Raw genomic sequence first — 18,146 nt, 5'->3', positions numbered from 1 at the left:
GAAGGGAATGGCATGGAATTTTCCAAACAGAAGTCCAGATAATCACAAACCAGCAGCACTTTACAAGTCATACACAAATTGCAAAACTGTCGTTTAAATTTGACGACTTTATTGTTATAAAGAAATTCCAGGATATTCTTATCGTCAAGGCGATTATTATGCATAAATAGTAAAAACCTAATTCCTAATTCCAGCTGCATGCCAATTGAGCATTCTTCCTCTTCCTTGCATAACCAAGAAGTCAAAGAATTCTCACTGAATTTAATTAATTTTATGGAAACCTCGCTACCCAGCAGGAGGTGTTCGAATACCAGAAGTGTCATAAACAGCAATAATCCGAAAGCTAAAACAATATCACGCTCCCAACCTCCAAGAATGAACCATTTTCCACGGCTACTTTTTATAGAAGGCATTTTTTATTTGCCATTTGGACTTTGATTTATTTCAATTGCTTATAATTTCTTGCACGAGTTTCCCACTTTCCCTCGCCGCTAACTTTTTTTTTTCGGCCGGGTGGTCGCGCATAAGTAGAAATAAATAAAAATAGATTAATGGCCGGCTTGAGTATCCACACAATAAATCCCGTGGAGCTGGGGAAAAGGCTAAACTAGTGCACTGAGGGAAAATACTATGAAGAAGAGTGTGAGAATATGGAAGTTTGTGATCAAATGCGAAGCTTTTGTTTGAAAAGTGTTTTAACTCTATTCGGTGACTTATTCGGTTTAAGTACCAGCTAAGCACCCACTTTTTCTCTCTGTGCACCTGACAATGGCTGACTGCTACAGTTATTCGGTGACTTATTTGGTTTAAGTACCAGCTAAGCACCCACTTTTTCTCTCTGTGCACCTGACAATGGCTGACTGCTACAGTTATGGTTCATTTAGCCTTGTCAGCCTCTGAACTGTGACACAATTTTTCCAACGCCCCTACTTGCAGCGCAACGGAGCAATCGCTCCTTCAGGATCCGCCCAGCCACGCCCCCGCCGCCCGCCTTTCGAACTGACAACAAAGCAATGCTAACAAAATATCACAACAATAACAAGGGGATGGGGAAGGGGAACAACAACGAAAGCTTTTAAGGCCGCATACATTTTTAATGAAACGAAATGCGGCCATTAAACATTCCAGAGACTGACTTCGGAGACGCTCCTGTCAAGGCATCCGCACTCGCATCCGCATCCGCATCCGCATCCTGCATCCCCCGCTCTGCCCGTTGGCCCGGCGCCCTCGGCCAATGTCCCCTCATCGCGCCCCCGCCTGTAGCAACACTTTAAACTTTTATTAATTTTACATACACAACATCCAACAGCCGAACTGCCAGCCAGTCAGCCATTGTTGTGGCGGGTTATTAAAAAACAAGCTGCCTGAAAATCTTTTCTTAAATTAATATTTCGCTTTCCCCCCTAGTTGTGTGGAAAAGGGGCGCCAGGGGGCTGGGTAAATCGAAACTGAAAAATGAAGAAAAGCAAAGGAAAGGAAGCTGGCCGACGACTTTTCCGTTCCCGTTCCCGTTACGTCGCCTTTGAAGCGGCTCTCCATTTATTTTGCCCCACCTCAATCACGCGTAAGACGGGGCGTATACTTAATGTTGTGTCAACTCCACAGGGGCGTACTCGGCAGCAGAAAGGGGGGTTGGGTGCGGTGGGCGAACATCTGTAATTGGAAGACTACGGGTAATTCTTCGCTTTATGCATGCCCGTGCTTAAAACTCTCAGCATTCGTTTGAAGTCTCCACATGCAAAGCGGTTATTGTGATGAGCAGGATGATGCCAAACTGCTGAGTGGAGCTTCATTCGAATAGGATTCGTTTTCGAGGGTATCAAATGCCAGGGAATTAGAGTGCGAAAATTGAAGGGAAATATGCACAAGCCACTTTAAAACTAAGTCACTTTCGATTTGGAAACAAATATACTGCCCAATACATGGATTAGGTAAGGGTTAAGGGTTAAAGTTCAGTAACTTCGTTCTTGGAAATTTATGTACTGTCAAATATATGGATTAAGTATCTATCTCAGCGTAGATACAAATTAACTCAAATTACTCATGTGCTTCTGCAGTTGAAGTTTAAACTAACATTACTAACATGGCATAATATTAAATACATTCCAACTATTGAAATGCAGCCTAAATCCTCAAAAGCTCACATTTTGTGAGCTTTGAAAACGTTTCAGTTTTTCCCGCCACATTTCCCCGAACTATCATCTCGCTTCGATTTCCGCACGTTCAGTTTGGGTTGATGGGCTGCCTTCTATATCTTTGCTACAACCCGCCCCATTTGCCTTGACTTTTGCTGCCCAGCCCAGTTCGAGGTATGTCTTCCCATTCCCTGTCCTGTCCCCTCCTGCCCCGTCTTGTCCTGAATATTGTCCTTTGTCTTCATTTTTTTCGGGCAGCGGCGAAAAAACAACTATTTGTTATCCCTCGTAATTTGCATGGGCGCACCCGAAAACGTCAGTCAGTGGGGCAACGAGGCGGGGGCCTTTTGGGGGGCCACTTTGACACATGGACAACGTCTCCATCGCAGTCGCAACGCCCGAAAATGAAGGAAAACCACCCACTTTTCCTTTCTCACTTTTGCGCCCTTAACTTTCGCTGTTTTTTCATTTTCGCTGGTTTTTTTTTGCTTTAAATTGATTTCGCTTAAGTCTCATAATCGTGACACTTTGGCGCCTTTTAATTTGATTTTATTGGCCCTCAGCATGCCACGGCCCGCAGGACCTTCGAAGGACCTCGGGATTGCAGGACACCAGGACCAGGACTACGGTGCTCCAGGAGGGAGGGGCGCTGTAAATGGGTCTGGGAAAGGGTTCTCGAGCAGTTGACCCGCGTCAATTGGCGCATTTTATGACGGCGACCTCGGCGAACTTTATTATTTTGTAAAAACAAGACGAAAAACAAAAAATGTGAGAAAAAAAATGAGGTTGACATGGAAAAGCAGGGAAAACGCGCTGCCTGAAAGGGGTGGTGGAATGGGGGTGGGGGGTGGTGGAAATGAAAATGGGGAAAGGACGCTGTTCGCATTCTTCTTTTAAGATATTTTATGCCCTTTTACGTTCTGTTTTTGTTTTGTTTTTCGGTTTTGTTTGCCTTAGCACCGTCTACATTCTCGTTTTAATTTGCGTAATTGAGTGGCTCGTTTTAATTTCCATTTCCTCTTTACCAACTTCACTTCTTTCTGCTGCTCGGTGGGTATCAAGGGTTTTCCGGGCAACGAGATGTGGCCAATTTCGCGACCAAGAAACTAATTATGTATAAAATGTGTAGATATTTAGTTCAATAGATTGCATTTTTATAATATAAATTTATCTTCTATCTTAATTTGAATTTCAATAAACAAATGAGGGGTAATTCCTTGGTTCATACATTCTTCAAATATCTTTCCACTGCACAGCCAAATGGATGTAGCAAATAGAAAACTGGGTAGCATTGGGCACACAAAAGGCGGCATATTAAGTTGTTGCCTCTGTCCTAATGAAAATGACAAACTGCCAATTGAGCTAATGTTCTTGGCCAGCTCCAGTTGGTCGAAAGAAATCCCTCAAAGAAGCCAAAATCAATTTGCAAGCCAAGTACCATGCGTGCATTTCCTACCAACTTACATATGTATACATTTGGTTTATTATTACAAGATGCCAAGGCGACGCCACCATGTGGACATTTGACAGGAGTGCTGGCCACAAAACGGCCAAGGACAAATTAGATTTAATTTAATTCACCCATCCATCTATACATTCACCTATAGTACATCCACCTATCTATCACTGAATGCCCGTGCGGAGCAGTCGAGCATTTGGCCATCCATCAGCTGGAGCCATCCGCAGTCCGATTGCGCCGGCACATAACCGATGATGAAGTTGCTCACTGAAGCGCCAACGAACACCAGTCAATGGCATTGATGATGCTCAGCCAGATTGTAGTGTCCCTCCATTCTTTGTTGCCCCCACTCCTTCTTCAGTCGGGCAGGACATTTAATTTATTAAAGAATTTGTAAAGCAATAAGTTTGTAGCCAGTTCCAGATCCAGTCGTGCCACTCCTATTCCTATTTCCATCTATCCAATTGCCGAATCCCCTTCGTCCCGCCGATCCGAGTCGATAATCGTTTTCATTAAGCCGAGCGACAGGGGGCGCCAGCGTGCAACACGGCGGCTTAATTGCTGAAACGCCCCACCAAGTGAACCACCCAACCAGCCAACCAGCCCACATCCCATATCCCATCACCTAACCTCCTCCCCACCCATCAGTCAAATGGACAGTCGCACTAAGCGACACTTTTTAATTAAAACGCAAGAACAAAGAGGGAGTGGAAAATTGCTGAAATGGGGGATGGGCGGGAAAATCTCTTGCTGACTTGAGGAAAATCAACTCATCTCGAGACGGCGACTTGAGACCACAAAAATTCAATCAAATCACGGCGCCCACCCATCCAATCCCACCCGCTCCTCTTCCACCATTGAACTTCGTTAGGCGGAAAGGTGGAATCCTATTTAGAGAAGGATACTACTACTTTAATCCACTGAAACAGTTAGCTTGCTATAGGTAAGTGTAGGGATTAGTGCATTACATATCTAAACTTGATATTTTTGTACATATTATCACTGATAATAATGTTAAGCATTAAGCTTTTGCCATGTAATTCGCCGTCTTTTTGGCACTTCCTAATGTCCAGTCACCTTGCCCCGGCCCGCTTCCACCGCAGCAATCCAATCAAATGGCAGGAGGCATCAGGCGAGCACAAACATTATCCATTCCCCCGGAGCCCTTTCCCCCTATCCCCTTTCCGATTTTCCTGATTTCCCCACTTGGGCCATCCAATCTCTTGGCCAGGGATCATTAGGCTCTGAGTTGTGAGGCAAGGGTTCATTCGCACTGCAGCTCATCGTACACTGTGAGAAAAGAATGTACTATCGTACACACGTTACTATCGTAAGTATGCTGTGAATAAGTGAATAAATCAGTTTCCAAATAATTTGTTGCCTACTTTTGCACACCTTTAGCAGGGTTTTCCAAGTCCCATTGGATTTCAGCACATTAACGTCTGACCCCCAATTCTTTTCCGTGTAGTTCGGCGTAAGGAAGCCATCACCTTCGTGCTGCGGCTGCTCATTTGCGTAATGCACAAATTTAATTTACCAAAACGCAGCCCAAGAATAAGACGCTGCCCGCTATGCGAACTTTCGCCACGGAACATCAACGGCGAAACTTGCTTATCCGCAACGCATTCAGTGCGGTGGTCCGCTGTCCGCTTTTCGTTTCTCGCTTTTCCTGCTGCCAACCAACCGCCCGCAATTTTCCAGCCCACCCACAACTTTCGCCGACGTTTTTCCACCCGATTTTCGAGGGAAAAGCTTACGTTAATTGTGTGTATCCTCCAGCTGCGAGCCGTGAGTTGCAAGTGCTTGGCACCTCCATCCCCTTTCCCCACCCGACTTCAAATGGGGTTCGTTGGTGACCCCAAAAGAGGGGGTGGGTCGTGCTGAGGCCCACGAGCCGGGCTCATTTTAATCAATTTTTAATTTAAATTTAATAGAGTAACACGCTTGGTGGCTCGTCGAAATGGCGAGAAAGGGCGAAAGTGGGCGGTGGCCTAGGGCTTCGGCGGGGGGGTGGTGCTGGGCGGTGGGGGGTCATAGCAATACATTGGTGTCATTTTACACGCATTCCTAGGTATAATCTTCAGAGCGTCACTAATGGCGTTCACTTTGTGGCGTTCTCTTCGGCGGCAAAGGGGAAATAAGGGGCTGGCAATGTAAATTTGCGCGTCATTTCGGTTCGCGGGGCAAATGTGGGTTAAGGTGTCACGGAGCAGCGAGCGGGCGATATTTAAAGGATTAAGTGATTTCCCAGAAATTAACACAAGTAAGAGTGTGGGTGCCATCGATTTGGCCTTCCTGTGGGCGGTTGGGCGGTTGGGCGGCTGGGCGGTGGGTCGCTTCGCATAGCTGTTTCTGTGGGTGGCCGCTCTTTTCTGGGGCGTTTTGCGGGCAGCCGGCAAATTGCGTGTTATTTTGACCATTATGCTTGGGGGCTTAACGTAATTCAATTTATGGCCTTGGTAAGTCCCTGGCTTCCCCCCTCCCCCTCTTGCCACTCTTCGCCGGCGCTGTCAATTGGTTATTTATGCGCTCCTTTTAGATTTTAGCGGTTAATTAAAGCACATTATGCCTTAATTGCTAGATTAAAATGCTGCTTCTTTTCTGCAGCAGCTTCTTTTTCTTTTTTTTTCCGTTTTTTGGGAGGTCAAGCGCTAACCTTTTCCCGCATTTTTTTTGGTAGGTGCTTTTTAATGACCCGCAATTAGTAGCGAATTAAAATGAGTGCCGAACAGAAAAGTTATTTCCGCCAATTGAAGAGTACGAGTTCTAAGTTCTTTTTAAGTCCCAGGGAATAGAAGTGGGCTTACTTTAGGCATTTTTAATTAGCATTAGGTTGGGTGTTTATCAATTATAACATCATTTGCCTCAATTAGCTCTTGCTATTACGTTTCAGAAGCGAAATATCTACCTTAAGTCGTACTTACTAGAATCCATCTCAAAGTGAGTACTGTTCGCTGAAGATACCGCAAATATTTCCTGAGTGCAGTTCCACTTTAACTATGAATTTCCCTCGAGCATTTGCAGATGGTTAAAAGTGGCCTACGGACAGTGGGTGGTTCATCGCTTGGGTGGCAGAAGGCGGCCAGGTGACTTTGAGTGGCCGTGCACCTGTCATTTGTCAGCCGGAGTCGCACCTTTGATGGGTTGCGATTGGAGCACGAATGCATTCGGCATTGGGCATTGGGCATCGAGCATTTGGCAGCAAACTGCATTTGTCCACTTTGATTGTCATAATTGCATTTCTTTGTGTGCGTGTCCGTGTGTGCGCATGTGTTGGTGCCCAGCCTGCATTGTGTGTACGTGACAGGAAGTCAGGCCGGAGATACCCATACACTCAAAGAAAATGCACACCTTGTTAGCCGAGTTCCATTGGAGAGGATATGTTGTTTTATTTTTAAATTTTACCCCTAATCTTTTTAACTGCAAATAATTTAAGTTAACACGTTTGCATTTAAATGAAAAACAAAGTTTTATTATTTTATTTACTGGTAATTACCTCATAAGTTTCCAAAGTAGCTCAGCTTATTTTTTCTCAGTGCACGAGTGGGCGCCAGACAAAAGCTTTGCTGTCAGAGCCGTCAGCACACATTGTGCGCTCTTCGAGTTGGGAAGGGGGGCTGTGGGGCTGACGGGATGGTGGGATGGTGGGGCGAGCCGCGGAGTGTGAAATGGGGTGGGGTGAGGCGGAGTGGGAGTGGCAGGGAGCCTACAGAGCCGGAGCAGCGCCAGCCAGCGTATAATGATATTAGTCCCGGACTAATGTATGCAAGCTTCTCTAATAAGCGCACTGCACATTATTAGTTATTAATTAGTCAGGTGAATTGCCCACGAGGCCCGGGCACCCACACACTCTCACCCGCACACCCCCACACACACACTCGTACTCATAAAATACACCTGCACACCCACGGGGCTAAATGTGTGCGACTTTTGTTGTAATCGCCCGACCGCATTGAACTCTGTATAGCTATAAAACAGTGTAGCTTTATGTGTATGACTAAAATGGCCGACGGTGTTTTTTGGCTACTGCCTCAACATCCTGAATTATTAGAAATGAGCTAATTGAAAAACTCGGAGCGCCCGCAAAACACACACACCCACACACACACCCACACACCCACGCACACATCCACGTAATGGCGTAATTCATCACGTAACGTGAGATGTAAATTGACAGCTAACAAGCTCAACGCCGCCAAATGCGGAAATCTAGAGAACGGAAAGCCGGCGATGAGCTACCAGCCCCAAAGTCCTGGGACCAAGCGATTGGGATGACTAATTACCTCACTCGAAGGAGCACGGGATGGGATATGGCCATGTATACCCAGGGCACTGAGGGAAGTACAGGGTGCAACATTTCGAAAGCCTGTATATATATGATTTTAAAATATTCCCAAGCAAAATAATCACGTATGTATAGAGCTGCTTAAAAGTATGCAATACCTTGCTTACTTCTAGACACTTTCACAATTAAATATCAAGTTAAGTCGCAGGACGAAGCAACGCCTTCGGGTTCGTAACAGCGTAATCTGCGACCCTAATCATCCACGTAAGCAGCACAGGTATCCGGGTGACCATCGTGGGTTGTGCAACAAGCCAGGTTGCAGCTTGCAGCTGCTTAGGTTACGTAACCACAGCCACAGCTCATCGCCAATCCAGCGCAAATATATGAAAACTTCAAGCTCCGATCCTGCGCCAAAAGGTATAATCACCTTTCTCGGTGCGATTCAAGTCCGAAATCGCAGTCCCCAGACCAATTTCAGTTCCAAGCCAATCTGAGAGCCCAATCACGCGCCCAATCCCGTTCAGCGAACCCAAGTCCGCTCCGAGTCGCTGTCTAGAAGTCCACGAGTCCTGGAGTCCTGGAGTCCTGAAGTCCAATCCCAATTCCAATCCGAATCAGAATCCGACTGCGACTGCAGCTTAGCGCGTAATTTTCTATGAATGCAGCCATGGCTCTGGACCGCAGGAGGTCCGCCAAGCGACAGGAGACGAGTCCAAAAGGCTCGGAATGGGTCGCAAGGAGACGAGTCGTGCCACATGTATGGTAAATTAACACCCTCCCCGCCAACTGCGCCCCGCCCCACCCGATGTTGCACCGCCAGAAAAAAGTAGCTAGAAGGCAAATATTGGTTTAAGGTCACTTTCAACTGAAGGCTGACAGATTAAGGTCACCACAACCCGATGTTGAGGTCACCCAACCAAAGAATATTAAGTTGCCTACAAGTACATTTTTCGTTAGTTCACCTATATTGAGAATATATACCTTTTTTCTGCCAGTGCAGCAGCTCGAAAGTCGCGCTGCAACTGTCGCATATTGAAACGTTAATCGCATTGCTCCTTGCAGTTTTCCCGGCAGGGAAACAACTCCAGCTCGGACTGCTGGTCAGCGGGCGCAGGGATAATGGCAACGCGGGATGGTGAAGGTGGGGGATTGGATGGAGCAAAGGCCGTCATATTTAGTTTTCCTTGACGCTCGCAGCTCACACAGCTGGATGTCCTTGCAGGCGCACACCCCCTTTCATGTCCACTACTTGCCACTCCGCCCCGCGCCACCCCTCTGCATTTCCATGCCCGCCCCAAAGCAACGTTTGCGATGATTACTTTTGGTGGTTGTTGACTGTGGCGAGTGGCCACTACCGCCCCCTACCACCTCCTGCCGCCCACTGCAACGCCCCTTTGTTGTTCGCCTTGTGGTCAATGACATTTACTCGGAAGCAGCAGCGACAAAATCAGCAGCAAGGCAGCGAAAAATCAATGCAGCAGCAACGACACCGATGACTTTTCGAGACCCCTCGCCCACCCATCCGGAATCCACCCCCTTTTGGACCATTTAACCAGATGCCGCAGAAGACTTTTCCCACCTGCAGACCGCCAAAAAAACAACAAAAAAATGCGAGAAGAAAACACAGAGCGCTCTTCCAGTCGAGTGTTTTGGCCACATATTTCACAATTATCATAAATTTCTAGGCCAGGCACTTTTCTTTTAAACTGGAAATTTATAGGCGTAGTTGTTCCGATAATTGGATGTTGGAGTGGCCAGGATTGCCGGCAATCGAGATGATGGCATCGAAACTTCAGGGAAAACGCTTTAATGAGTTCAGCACAGGACAGCGGGCATTCATAAATTGCTGCCTGTTTATTATTATCCAACTGACATTTAATAACAATAAACACACTTCCCAAGAAGATATACAAGTTGGGGAAAATAGGGCAGAGTAATTGGATAAATATACCCAGAAAAATTGAGAACGAATGAAACCGAGATCGGTTGTGCTCAACGTACTCACTGACATCAATCATTCTCATCCATCATTCTCATCAATCATTCTCATCTTGGCAAGATTTTGAAATGGAAATTCCCAAATCGAGATCGTTGAGAACGGTTTTTCTGCTGAGTAGATGTACAAAATAAGCTAAAATGAATTTAATTCTGCTATAGAATCATCTTGAGGCTACATTCTTCTTAATTCCTTTAAATTGAGAAACATTTTTCAATCCTGCATCGATGAAAGATACTTAAACCATACTAGCAAAACGCACTTAGTCCAAAATGCTTGCTAGTGCAGCGTACTTCATGCAACTGAAGACATTTGGCGTATTTTAACTTGTGGCAAGTGGGTGTTCCGGCCAGGATTAACAGAATCCCTTTGAGTTACCGCGCTTCTTGGAAACCACACCTTCCGAATTCCACTTGCCGCTGCTAACTTCCTTCTGGCTGGCAAACATTCTGCGGCCAATTCACCTGCGAGCAAATCAAATTCCAGACATAGGCCGAAGCTTTTCTCGCACTTTGCTCGCCGGAGAGAAATGCGAAATTGCGGTAGCAACAAGTCCGCCAATTAGCCGCGTGCCTCGAATTCCCCGCCCGCACTCCCTCTCTTAACCCCTTGCCACACCACCGCCGCACACACCCTGCCCCCTCACCTTTGCACGCAAATCGTGGCAGTGGCGCGTTAATTGGCTTTCATAATTGACCAAAAAGGACATTGGAGGCTGTGGGAAAACCGCACTCATGCACAGCCCGAAATGGTCAATTTCCTGGTTTTATTTGTTAAGTAATCGCATTGGCACTTAAGAGCTTAGCATATCCTCAAACTCATTTATATAAGCCACTTGGAAGTTGTTACAATTAGTTACGTTTTCATTCCTCTACCAGATTTTCGACGAATTTAAGCAGTATAAGTTGTGAGTTTTTTCCTTTGTGTATATCGACCACTGAAATGAAATGAGCAAGCTAGCGTTCTTTTTGACTTTTTGACGTTCAATTGCAGCAGCTTGGCCGATAATTCTTGTGGACATTTTTCGCATTCGCATTCGGATTCAAGCCAGGCTGAAACACGTCGAAACGAAAGGCGAGCTGGCCAAGATGACAACACGGATGTTGATGCATCCAATTAGGCAATTACGGAGCACCAGCGGCCCAAAGGAGCTGCAAGTCACTCTACGGATCGGAGCTCCAGGTGGCTGACAGGGTGATTCAAGAAACTGCTCCCTCAGATTCGCTGCTAATGAGGAAGCTGCGATTAGGGCGGGGGAAATGTGATTAGCCAACTTGAAATGAGCTTACTGCAATTATATCACTTTACTATTCAATGCGTGCCAAAAAGTTGCAACAACGAAGAAGCTCCAACATTCACTTCTCTATCTTTTCCATTGCATACATCTAGACACTTCAGTTTCTCTTAACAACAAACATTAAACATTTTAGAATTTTAATGATATAACTTTTCGTTCGCTAACTGACAAAAAGTCATAGCAATTTAGAATTTTGAAAAAATTTAGCCACGATCACAAGCGTTACACTTTACTTTCAAAAAATGTCGCTTTCATTGACCAGAGTTTTTACGCTTTGCAATTAATTCGTTGGTTTTTTTTATAGCCCTAGCCCCCACCAATGGTTGGAAAAATGCTGCCCTCTTTGTCATTTAAAGCGATATTTATCATCGTTGTCTACTCCCAGGCTCATTTGCATTTGCCACAACCGTGGGGGCATGGGTGGAGTGGGTGCTTCCAGCCGAGTGGCAGGAGTGTCGCCTGCCCGGAACGATAAGTTGGCCCTGTTTTTATGGCTTGCACGCTCTGGGCCAAGTTGTTTGTGACCGCTTCGGCACTCGCTTCGTTTTCATTTCATCAATTAACCAAAAGGCAGCAAAAATGTGTTTTCGCCCTCTAATTAGAATCTACATAAACAGAGGGAAATCCTATTAGCACCCGCACCCGCACCGCACCCCGATGGAGTGTTGTAAAAAAATACAAGAAAAAAAATAAACAACCGAGCCATAAATACTTTGGGGCAAATGTGGGCGTGTGGGCGGCAGGACATCGCAGCTCATTAGCAACTCGATTCAGCAATGTGCCGCATTGCTGGCAAAGTTGTTATCCCCGGAACGTGTCCTTTGGCAGCCATTCAGAGGTGGATTTTGCATTCAAAAATGACATTTGCGATCGTTATCATTGCTGTCTTCTCAAAGGGATTTGTGCCTTTCAATTCATACGCAGAGATTAAACAAATTATAAGACCGCCTTTAAATGTCCCGCTTGCGCTGGCTTCAATGCAAAAACGCAATAAGCCCTTGTTTCGGGAATCCAAAGTCCGGTCGCCATAAAGGTCCATCTCGCATCCAGCTCACGTCGGAGTGCGAAGCCTTCGCCACCTGGCTAATATTGCGAGAATTCTTCTCGGGCTGGGATGACAAAAGAATCTGCTGCACTAATTGCTGCATAACTCGACTGTATGTGGCTTTTATGTTCGCTCCTCTGTTCTTTGGCCTCCCTGTCATCGCACATTGCACATCGCCGTCCACCGCCCACCGCCCACCGCCCATCGCACTTGGGATGCTGTGTCAACGCCGGAGTTCATTTGCGAGCTGCCCGCTCTCCTTGGTATTTTGAGCACGGAGCGGGTGCCAGGTCCTGCTCCTGCTGCTGATTTGCTCCTGGTCGGGTGTCCATTGTAGCCACGGCCACTTCACGCAGTCCCCGAGTGCCGATCCCAGCCCCGAACGCCAGTTTCAGTTCCACTTCCAGATACGCATCCTTGGGATACCAGGGAGACCCCTGTTTGTTCTGCCCGGTACTCCAGGGGTTTACGCTTTAACCAGGTTCCCTCCTGCGGTGGAGAACCTTTAAAAAACATTTACCCCTGTCAAATGGGTTAACTGTGCACTGGCCAAAAGTCAAAGGAATAAGTTCATAGATACAGATAGATGACAATAAATACATAATTCGATATTAAGAGAGGATAGAGGCTTACTTTCACTTGGGGTTTTGGTCTGATCAAAGAGTTAAGAATCTTAGTTAAGAGTTAGGTATCTGTTAGTCGAGTCAGCGCCGATTTATTCCGCCTTGAGCCGCGTGGCTTGGTCCCTGTGTGCGTACCTAAATGTATCCATATGCCGAGATACGGGATACCAAAGCCAATTACCTGTGCGTCTGTCCCCCTCCAAAGTGAAAGGGAGAAATGCTGATGTGGAGGGGGTGGGAAACGGGGGGGAATTGGGGGTATTGAGGACTTAAGAGGAGAGAGTTGTCTGGGCCTGCGGCTGCTGTGGGAAATACAAAACTGACGCTGGGGCACAGTCTCCGTGGGCCATGCGACAAATTTGACTTTTATGCTTTTGAGAATTGCCTGTGACACAGATACAGATACGGATACAGAGATACAGGAACGCACACGGGGCTGCCAACGAATACAGATACAATTACAGGCGGACTACGGATACAAAGTACACACACATCTATGTGTGAGTACGCCCCCGACGGTTATGCAATTACAACAGGTACAAAAACCCAACGAGGCACTTGATGCGACTCTGATGATGATGATTCTCGGCGGAGGATCGTAATGATGATGATGCTGATAGAGTGTGGCAATACACTGAGGGAAAAGCCGACGGTGGGCCAACGGTCCGCTGGGTCGTCCGGATCCGTGTCCGTGTCCGTGTCCGTGTCCGTGTCGGTGTCCGCCAGTTGAAATGGACGCCGCACACAACAACAAATTGTTTGCCGGGTAATGCGAGAACTTTTTCGGGGTAAATAAGTGGATGGCCCTCGGCTAGGAGTCTGCAACGGAACACTCGCAACGCACATCCAGCATACATGCCACCCAACCAGGTGGTGCACTGAGAGAAATGAGCAGAACAAAAAGTAAAGTAAACAGGGCTGAAATATCATCACTACCATGTTTGCTACCAAAGTAATTAAAAGCTTGCCCGAAAACCAATTTCATTTGGAAAACCATTTCATGGTTTTGCAGTCTTCACAGGACTGAAAAAGTTGCGGAAATTCCTCGCCGTGTATTTCCACCCACTTGGTGGGATCTTGGATCTGTCCGAAAGCAGAGAATTAAAATTCAAATTCCAATTCATCAAGATAATCGCATTTCAGAACTTTTATTTGCCCCCGCACAGAAGTCACATGTGCGAGCGAGAGGCGGCTCTCGTGCGTGCCTCTCGTTTCCAGCACTCACAACCACCCACAGCCACCCACAATTACACACACCCACACAAGTGTCCGTTCGCGTGCGTGTGTGTGTTTAATTGTGCTGGTGTTCGGTTTTGTTTGTGCAGAACGGGCAGCGGATGTTGTAAATATTTGCAAATAGCCGTCACAGTTCCCAGACCGAAACCCGACCCCAAGAGCCCTGGTTACCCTGACCATCCTGGGCCATTCGGGGCCATCCTATCCCAAATCCACGCCCACCACGTCCACTGCGAAAAGGGGTTTTTAGGGCCAATTATTATTAATTGCTTTACAGATACAGAACAGTAGTGAACAGCCGACTCGCAATTTGCAAGCGAAACACACGACGGGAATAAAATGGCAGGAACACAGCAAGAAAATCTAGACCAGGAAACGCAGCTTTAATTACCCTGTCAGCTACTTTGGGGCCGCCCGTGTTTATTAACAGCTCCATTCGGGAAGGTTTTCCGGTGCCTATTTGCTTACGCGAAACTCCATAGAATCGCGAACAATGGGACAAACATTTTGCAGGGTATTTAAGATTGTGCTGTAGTGCATCGAACTCGAATATTAAAATTCTAAGTACGATAAATATATTATATGACACCTATTCCTCAGACTCGAAAATATGTAATAAGATGGTGAACATAAATTATACCTTTTTTTACCTTTTAATTAGTAAGAATAAATAGATTTGTCAATTTGACATATACCTTATATTTAAAACTAAGAAAAATAGGAAAGGCTTCGACTTCATTTACTTATGATCATGCTCATATTTTTAATGCTAATATAGTATTGAAATAGCTTAACAAGTCTTGTGAATAGTGCTAGAACAATAAGATACCATCGGGATATATTGAAAATTTAATTCGTATATATGAAGAAAACATTATTTATGCAACCGATTTAGGAAATATGTGGCATACCTCGGGCAAAGTATGGAGTCGCAGGACGGCGACTTGAAGTGGACTTTAGCCCACTTGGCAGATGAAACCCATGGCACGCCATCCGGCAGATGGGGAGCCGAGTCGAGTCGGCAAAAAGTGGCACACAAAAAGCGGCAATAATAATAACAATAAACCAGGGGCAGTAATAGGAATGGAGCCCAAATGCAAGCTGTTGCATAATGCCGCTGCTCCACAGTTGCCACTGACTCGAGTCGGACTAACTGGATGGATGGATATTTGGACGGATGACCGGGCTCTTGGCTCATGGCTCATGGCTCATGGCTCATGGCTCTCGGCTCATAGCTCTTGGCAATTGCCAAGCGGATTTTCCGCTCGAGAGCGCTTTTCCAGCCGCCAGAGAAGTCTTGGGTAGAACTGAAAGCGGCGATGCTGGGAAACTGAAAGCTGAGAAAACTCGGAAAATGCGAGCGACGCACTCAAGCGTTCACATTTTTAATCATAATATTTTAAAAAATATAATTGCAAAACTAACAAAAGATGCAGTAAGCAAATGATGATGCACAAATTGCCAATAATTCAGCTCTTGTGAAAATTGTGAAATTGTGAAAATTTCGCAACTGATTGAATCGATTGTTAAATTGCCAAATTGGATTATTCGTCTATGAACAACTTCACAAAGAACAATATAAAATCATCTTAGATTAGTGAAAGCTTAAAGAACTTTGAAGAACGATTATTCAATAAACAAAAAAAGTGACAACTTTTAAATAATGTCGAAGCAAAAGGATTGAAAAATGTACATATTTGGTGTTTCATTGCGTTAAAGGTACAAAATTTTTAAATGCTTATTCAAAATGTATCTAAAACTGCAAATCTAATTTCAATCTGATTCTAAGGGCTTTAAATTTTTTATGGTACCACAATTTTTAAGTGTGTTTAGCTCATTGTTTCGTAAAATATATTTATAGAACATATTCTCGCATTGTCATTTGTACTGCTTTGGTCTTTTAACTGTTCAAAAGATGCAATAATTTAAATACTGCAAATCGATGTTTTCAATTAAATTTATATAAGATTTCAAGGAATTATATTGTTAAGCGTTCTGTTTTTTAATTTAATATTAAAATTGTTAGATGGATTGTTTCAATGGCATAATTCATACTTTTATCATTTTTTTTTTTTTGCAAAAATCGTACCTTTTTTTACCAAATAATTGATCCTCCATAGCTAAGATCCCCACCAGATCACCTGCAGCAGAGGAGACTCCAACCCATGCCAGAGCATTAAATCAACAAGTACCACCGGCCCAAAAGTATGCAATGCATGTTCGATGGAACGTGCTGCGCCAACAACACGCAACAGCAACGGAACTGGATGCAACGGCATGATACAACATGTTCGAGTTCCACACGGTCCGCTGTGTGGATGGCAAGTGAAGAAAAAAGTTCGTTTCTTTTGGGGTTTTTCGTTTTGCATTAGATCTTTATTTAATTCTTTTGCGCTTTTCTCGTTTCTAGGCCAAGTTTTTCGCCAAGTTCCACTTTTAGACTTAAAACGTTGTTCTCTGGTAATAATTAATATGCATAACGTTACTTACAGTTTCGCTTAACTTAGTATAATAATAATTAATTCATACAATACAATAATTAATCATAATAAGGTGTAAACTACCCTCGTTCAAATGCCTGTTGTTGTTGGTATCGGTATCGTATTTGTTGTCTATATAGTTCTGTGCTGCGTTCTTTCTTTACGTTTTTATTAGTTTTTATAAAATATCACATTTTAAGCTTTTTGTTTGTGGGAAAACCAAAGTTTCGAACGAAAAATTCACCGGCAAAGCAAAATCGGGCGATGGCAGAAGCAAAGCAAATCTAGCGAGACCCAAAGAACGCCAGCACTCTTTATCGAAATCGAAATCGAAATGATGATCGGTCTTGGGATCGGGATCATTATCCATCCCCATATTCGTTATACATATACTTGGTTGTGGTGCTAAAACTTTGCTTTATTTTACGATTTATCCAATATCTAATGCGCCTTTCTGCGGTAATTCGCGTTTAATATTTTATGTAGACATTTAAAAGTCTGCAAAGTGCAGCTTGGGAATTTAAAATTGTAATTTCTTCTTGTAATTCGTATATGCATGTCTGTCTGCGTGTGTTTTGTTTTTCCTCTGTTACTGTGTGCGTGGTGGAAAGTGCGCACGCGTTGGGCGCCACTTTCTACAATCGGATTTTCCATTGCTGCTACAACTTGATTCTAGAATTTCCCCTATAGTGCTTCGCCTCCTCATCTTCGTTTGCTTCTAATTGTGGACTGGAAATGGACAGGACTACGAAAGTGCTCGGAAAGTTATCAAAAAAGGCCAGCTCGAATGAAGGTATTGGTAGGGAATTGTATTTATTTAGTATACCAATATTTTTAATCTTTGCTTTTAACTTTTTTTTTACTTTCAAGACAATAACTCAACTTTTGGATATGCTCAAAAAATACTCCATTTTAAGTCACCGGATGAAACGCCTAATTGTCTACGGTGTTCGACTTACAAAGTACAAAACACAGCATACTTTCGGACAGCTTTTTTACTGGTTTCAAATGGAGTTAGAATGATATTCCATAATTAAACGAAATACTTGGGAATTTCTATCATGGCTTCCCTAGTCCGCTGATTTAAGGAACTCATTTCTGGGCGATGCCTGAGGTCTTGCAGTTGGCATTTTAAGAGCTATTTTTCCTCACTGTGAAAGTTGAGTCGGTGAAAATGGACTTTTGTTTGGCTGGGGAAAGTTTTCGAAATGGAAATGAAATTCTTACAATATTTCTCTATAGCTGCGCCTGCTGTGTGGATGTGGATGTGTGGAGGTGTACATTTACCATTTATCATTAGTATACACATAGGTATGTATGGGCTTATATATGCATTTGCTTAAGACACATTTTTCAATAAGTAAGTGGAACAACTCGCCAACTGTTTCGGTTTCAACTACATGCACATAAATTACAGATTTACTTTTGTTGGGGTTTTAAATGCTTTTCCATCGATTCGGGTTTTCTTTACGCATTGAAAAAGTTGACAGGCATTGACATATATATTTTATTTTTGTTTTCATCCATTTCTTGGCTTTTGTTTTTGCCCTTTCTTTTATGGGTTGTGCGTCAATTAAATTGTTTATGTGT

The sequence above is a fragment of the Drosophila sechellia genome, chromosome X, assembly GCF_004382195.2.
Source record: "Drosophila sechellia strain sech25 chromosome X, ASM438219v1, whole genome shotgun sequence".
NCBI classification, from domain to species: Eukaryota; Metazoa; Arthropoda; class Insecta; order Diptera; family Drosophilidae; genus Drosophila; species Drosophila sechellia.
The sequence above is the reverse complement of the archived record's forward strand: the minus strand, read 5'-3'. Positions refer to the sequence as shown.